The 6,920-nt window shown below is 44.0% G+C and overlaps 1 long non-coding RNA gene across 1 annotated transcript; it reads right to left on the reverse strand.

The window, feature by feature from the left end:
• Nucleotides 1-218: 218 nt before the first annotated feature.
• On the reverse strand, nucleotides 219-5,960 carry LOC136432320 (uncharacterized). Its single transcript, XR_010755509.1, has 2 exons — nucleotides 5,848-5,960; nucleotides 219-5,227 (listed from the first exon to the last, which is right to left on the reverse strand). It is a non-coding gene; the product is annotated as an uncharacterized lncRNA (long non-coding RNA).
• Between the last annotated feature and the right edge of the window lie 960 nt (nucleotides 5,961-6,920).

Below are 6,920 nucleotides of genomic sequence, written 5' to 3' on the forward strand. Positions count from 1 at the left end.
CTTTAAGCGTTCTTTGACCGTAGCATGTTATTTATGTGCAAGAAGAAACAAACTGGGGGTGGGCTATCGAGAATGACCGGTGTGTGGTCGAGTATCCAAATACGGATGAGCCGGTAGACGTCAAGTGCTCGGCAGCCCGTAAATGTCCGACAGCTTCGAACTGGGACACCTTTTGCGCCCAGCCTTCCACATAATAAATAAATACTACGGATACGGATTACATAGTGAACGGTCCAAGCTCCCGAAAACAGATTCAGAATGCCAAGTACCGCTATAAAAGGAGGCAACATGCAACCTTGGGCACGGCAACGACTACTTTGTAAGGAGTTTTATAGTAAAAGAAGGGTTACCTGCCAGTGGCACTGGTGAGACGTAACTTCCAGAAGCCTGTACGCCGCCAACACAAATAGCGTTTAGTGGTCCAGTATTCTGCATTGCATGATTTTAATAAGTAAATGGCGAACAACAACTTAAGCGCAAATGGGACCTTCCTGAACCACATGTGGAACGTCTGCGACAGGGATCAGTCACAGAACTGGTACATCTGTTCTGCACAATGACTTCTCAGACCCGCATGCAGGCAAGGATGTCCCATTTCACATTAAGTATGGGAGTTGCGGAAAATCAGCTTCAAGTCGCTGGTCGGAGACCACACAGCCCCATGTATCCTACGGTTGTCACAAATGTAGCGGGACATTGGGGACATGAAGGGAGACTTGCGGGAAGTGAAAAGGGACGTCCAGTAGTTCTGCAAAGGATATCTGCAGAAGGGAACAGAGACCGCTAGTGAACATGGTAGAACTTCCAGACACTGCTATCGGAACAAGTATCGACAAGTACTCGACAACCGAGGAGTTTAAGAAACATATATGTTCATCACATCAAAAATTATTTGTGGTGTATAGGTACGTTAGGTACTTATTGTCATAGACGGATGTTGATTTTACAAATCACTTGCTAGTTTGCATAATAAATTCAGGTTGCTATATGCCAGCCAGCAGATTATAAATAGATTCATCGACGCAAAGGTGTCACACCGGTGTCACAGAAGTTAAACTAACCAGATACTACCCTGCCATCACGCCAGCTAGTACGATTTCACGCTGGCATGGACAGACTTTCAAGCCAGTCAAAAACAGTTCGATACTGGCCATCATAAGGACCAACCACTACATAATGTCAGACCCTAAACTATCAGCATGTAATCATGAGCTCATTTTATTAGAAATCTTGTATATACTGCATTCCTTTCCAGTGCTATGATAGGCAGGGTTCAGTAATTTTTCTATTGAAAGTTTTGTTTCTGTTTTGTCTCACTGCTATATATGCAATGGTAATGTTAGATTTTATCTATTCCTTGATGCTAGGAGGGAGCGGAAAGACTGTAGCTTTCATGAAATTGGACGGAAATGCTGCTGCTAGGGAGGAGACAGGAAGACGCATTGTAAGAGGTGGAATGACATTCACTAAAACTATCCGTCATGTTGACTGTTATTTGCTGATTCCGCCAGACGGAGGTTAACTAAAAGTGAATGTAGTGTCAAATTTTGTGTCATTAGTTGCGAAGTACGCTTGCGTAGAGGAACAGTAAACAACATATGAACACTTAACACAATTCCACAGTGCCGCACCAACACGTCAAAGCAAGTAGGTTTAATACAGAATCCTTGGTCAAAGGAACTGTTGAAAGGAAAGGCCTACCAGAGAGCATCTGCATCCAATGTGAATAGTGTAGTGTGTAAAGAGATTGAATCCGCAGGCTGCAACCTTAATGAAAGTCAACACTGCTTTATGCGAGAAGTACTAGAGCCTCCAAAGCCTGACCGTCAGGAAAAGTTGGCAAGACGGGATTAGATGCGGGCTGCAGAGAAAGCGTGCCATCTCTGCCCACATTGCAAACATACAATCAGAATTGCAGGAAGACCGCTACTGGCTGTAAAAGCACCTGTTTCTCGATGGGAAGAATGCCTCTGGGATTCTTCAAAGGATTATGATGGTTCCATGACCGTGATGCTCTGATCCGAGGAGACAATACGTGTGTGGCATAAAAGAACATAGGTAGACATTGCTTATCTAGATGAAATAGGCACAACGCATATTAACTAATTTAAGGCAATTCAAGAAAGATGCCATGCCATTTGCGTGTGGAACAATGATATCTTAAGACCACACAGCACCTCTGGTCACATAAAAGTAGAATAGTGTATGGTTAGTCGGGTCCCACTCGGTGATTGATGGGAGCCCAGTACCCAGCGTACCTGGGTGGAGTGGAGGGAGAGGCCGCGGTCGAGGCAGGGTAGCTGCACACACCCCTTCCAAACCCCATAGGCGGTCCGAACCCCCCAACCGTTGCTCAACATCACCCCGTCCCAGAGGATGGGCCCCAGCCCGGCGGGCCTAACCACCTCTTACCCCCTACCGGAAACCCCTACGGCCCACGGGCAATTTGATGACGCCACTCACCGTAACACTCGCCATAAGACTATTCCAAAAATGCCTTGTCGTTTCGACGGCACCTCACCACTCACGTGGGAGGAATTCGAATTTCAAGGATGGACAGAACACCCAGGCCATTGTTATTGTCCAGGGACTTTGTTTCCTTGATGGGTGCTTTGTATTGTTCTCAGCTGCCCCCACCCCAGCAACATTGCACCTGCTATGATGTTCATAGAGTACCACATCATGCAGAAAAGACTGATTTTTCAGCGAGTGCTGGCTTCCCAAAAGGTACACACAAGTGTAACGACTTTGTTAGGGATCTGCAGGCGGACAGCGACAGCTGCGCGTAGTTCACAAATATGGCAGGCCGATGATTGTAAACGTTTTTTAGTAATTTTTATTTAATGGTATACCACATACTAGTAGGTTGAGGATTGTGAACTGTTTTTGTTGTTGAAGATCAACTGTTAAGTTGTTCAAGGGGATTACAATAGATTTATCACATACTGAATAAGCTGACGATTATGAGCTCTTTTAGTAGTTGAAGGGGGGTGAAGTTATCAAAGGGGCTAACATAGGTTTCCCCCAGAGGATTGTGAACTGTTTTATAAATAGAAAGCCTGGTGTCAAAAACGTCAAACCAACCAGTATTGAAACATACAACTTAGCTATCTCACTCTCTTTGACTCAGCTTGTGACTTTTCCAACACGATATTCTGACCATAGGGATCAGGCCATAAGACCATCCCTATTTGACTTATTCTCAACTTCAAATCAAGACATCTGCAAAATCACTCACTAACCACTCTTGGTAACTCATATAGTTGTGTCACCACCAGCTTTTCTCATTGCCTGTCTTGTTTGTCTTGTCGCTGTGCTTTATCTACCATGGTATTGTTGGATTCGATCTATTCCTTGTTGCTAGGAGGGAGGGGACAGACAATTGTTTTCAGGGAATTGGATGGAAGTGTTGCTGCTAGGAAGGGGACCGCAAGACGCACTGTAAAAGGTGGAATTACATTCAGTAAAACTACACGTCATGTTGACTGTTGTGTCTCTTACAGTCATCAAATGCTAAGTACGCTTGCGCGGAGCAACGATTAGCAAAATATGAGCACTAAACACAATTCCACAGGCCCACACAAACACGTTTCAAAGGAACTGTTGACAGCAAAAGTTGCAGATGCACAGAAAGAAGAGTGTAGTCGGCAAAGAGATTGATTCCACAGGCTGCAACCTTAATCAGAGTCAACATTGATTTCTGCGAGAAGTACACCAGCCATAAAAGGATACAGCATTCAAGACTCCCCGCAAAAAATCATTTCTACACAAGAGATGGAAAGACCTAGACAACACGACGCAAGAACCATGAAGTGGCTATTGTCATTGTGCGGTGGTACTTTATCATTTACCATTCAACTCAGAAAGGCCGCCTTCGGAGGGACATAGTGATTAACGGGGTGAAAAGGTCACACAATCCATGCTACTTTACTTTCAAGCGACATCATGTTAAGACCTCAGATAGTTGTAAACCGGTAGGTGTCCTCTTTTACGCTGACGTCAAGTGCCAGTTCAGATTGCACTGTTTAAGAATACATCGTGCTACTAAGTGGAAAAGGACCACACAGCACAGGAGTACTACTGTGCGACATCTGCAAGAGGAGATGCATAAGCGCGGGGACCGGAGAGAGACGCCCTAAAAGAAGTACTCAAGTAAAAGCCTCCAAGGCTTGACCGTCTGAAATTTGAGCCAGACGGAATTCGAGTCGGGCTGCAGAGACAGCGTGGCATAAACGAAGATATAAGTAGATATTGCCCCTCTAGATGCGACCACTAATGTTGTAAGGCTCAACGCATATGAATTGGTTTTTAGGCATTCCAAGAAAGATGCCATTCCATTTGCGTGTGAAACAATGATAACTAATGACCACACAGTACCCCTGGTCACATATATTGTCATGTCCTCCCGCAACTCAGTAGCAAAGGTGTATGTTTAAGTCGGGTTCCACTTTTCGTGATTTATGGCAAAATGGAATGCGGTGTGTGCCTCCCCTGAATGGTATGTGACAAACATCTGACGATGAGGGAGAGACTGCATGCGCATACTGTGGCTGCCCCCTGGTAGTTACACCAGGTCAACCTACAAGTTACATGTCGACTCATGCCAATTTTACTACATTTTGTACTTGACCAGCAGCAAGTTTTGAAAGGTACGGAACATGACGCATGAGATGTCAGTGGTTAGCAAACAAGCGAATAGGATTTGAACAAATTTTTAAACAGTAGCAACTATGTGCCACTCCTTCGAATAACTTTACAGTATCTTGCATCAAAAGTCAGTTACAGTTAGCATGACTTCCCTTTGCAAGGAAAAGAATCCGGGACAAGAGCAAGAATTACACATGATAACATAATTTGTGGCATTAACATCCAGCAGACCCATCTAGCTGAGCTGAACAAGCCCCCACTGAGCCAGAGGCACAGTCCCCGAAGTCTGGGTTTCCAAGAGGCTTGACAGCTGTAAATTTTTTAAACCTGACTAACACACCCTGAGTAAGCTGGATGTTCTGCCCATCACAGATAGCATTTGCACTGTCTCATTAATTCTATGTATTCGGAAGATCCACTGCAGCAGTTGTTCTCATCAAGGGGATCACTGTGTTCACATTCTGCAGATGTGGAGGTGATTTGCTGGCTTCCATATGAAGACCAGACCCATGCATGTGTGGTGCCGATGCTGAACACGTCTTGTCCTATCACAATCGTCTCTGGGGTGACCTGTAGAAAACTGAAAAGAATGCAAACACGTTAGTATTCATCACAAGATAAGGTCAACAACACCATCTCCCAGAAGAAGCACAAATATACTAGAATGCCTCACTTGTGCGTGGTAAAAAGTGATAAAACTGTAGCAACTAAAATCTGTCAAATATTCAGACAAATGGGCTGCACAAACTAAAATGTTCATATACATTACATTGCTGTTGTCATAATGAAAGCACCGATCTGGAGACTAACGTGGCCGAAGTAGAAACTTCACTGTACCCACGTGCTGTACTTTTCCGTGAATCTAATCTATTGTTCCAAAGAACACAAAGAAGCCGTATGGCCTGACCATGTCACACCGGTCCGCAGGTCTAAAACAGGACTCGCTAACAGAAAACTGGAGTTTACATCCACAAAAACCACCAACACATTTTCCTCAGCCTCCCTGTTCCACACAGAGGACAAGCTATGGATACATGACGCCGAAATTGGCGAGAATATCGAACGTTTCCCCGGTCCTCTTCAACACCAGAATCCTCCCCCTTCCTTCCTCCAACACACGGCCATCGTCTGGACGTCGTATTCCCTTACGAAAAACGACTTTTCCCCTCAAGTTAAAGCTTCTAAAGACATTGTACTAACCCATTATAGACAGGGCCATACTACACGATAACTGCTCAAGCTTTAGACCCAGCATTAGAGGCAACAACACGACGAATTGCGAAGAGGAACTCCGTAGTACCTCACCTCACAAAGGACAGCCTGGAGTGCACGCTTCGTTCCACAACGCACCGAGTCACTTCCTTTGTATTCATGCGCGTGAACATCTGGAACGCCACTAAACTACAAATGAAGGGAAAAGCCGCAGATTTTATCGTTGCAATTACACACAATAGTATATAATAGTTCAGGGGCAATAATATGGTTAAAAGAAACTACATATGCGTCGTACGTTTCCTGCCTGTACCGCACTATTTTTTGGCGGCTCATTTGTACGTTCTGTCTAGGGAGGGTGTTCGGTAGGAGTCTTCTTGCATAAAAACATCACGAGGCTTGCTTAGGGGTTTTCGAAATGCCGTTCTTAACAAAAAGCCCGCAAAAATCGTTGTTATTGAAAGCTTTTTGGAAGCACATGTTAATTGTAACATGAAAAGACCGGTTGGGAATAATAAACTCTAGGCTAAGTATTGCCACTAGAACCAATATCACCAACTACGAATCAGGAAGTCACAAACTGCGTATCGAATCAGGAAGGCACATCCGCACACATCTGGAGCAAAGAATATGAAGTCCACTTTATTGTAGATTTTAGTTCATATAGCAGCGATAGAAATGTTTTGTTCAATTATATATGGGAACGTTTCCACACTTTCAATCAATGTCTCATAATGAGGTATGTATTTTTATCATGCGTTTTGACCATACAATACTAAACCAATGCGGTTTAATCAAACCTTGATTAAACAAGTCCATCTCAGCTTATATTTCTAAACTCAAAAGGATATGAGAAGAAGCCGAACCTATGTATTAGAGTAGTTTTAGAAGCGGTGTTTTAGATTAGTATTAGAAGTCCTGTCAGTGCCATATCATATGAATGTTACCATGTGATTTTGTGTATGCCTGTTCTATCATAGACAGTGTCAGTAGAAGTCGAAAGATCCCACCTTCTCTGTTATGAGTAGGTTTTGTGATGAGTAGGGCAGTTTTCTTCTCTT

Source organism: Branchiostoma lanceolatum, chromosome 4, assembly GCF_035083965.1.
Source record: "Branchiostoma lanceolatum isolate klBraLanc5 chromosome 4, klBraLanc5.hap2, whole genome shotgun sequence".
Taxonomy (NCBI): Eukaryota; Metazoa; Chordata; class Leptocardii; order Amphioxiformes; family Branchiostomatidae; genus Branchiostoma; species Branchiostoma lanceolatum.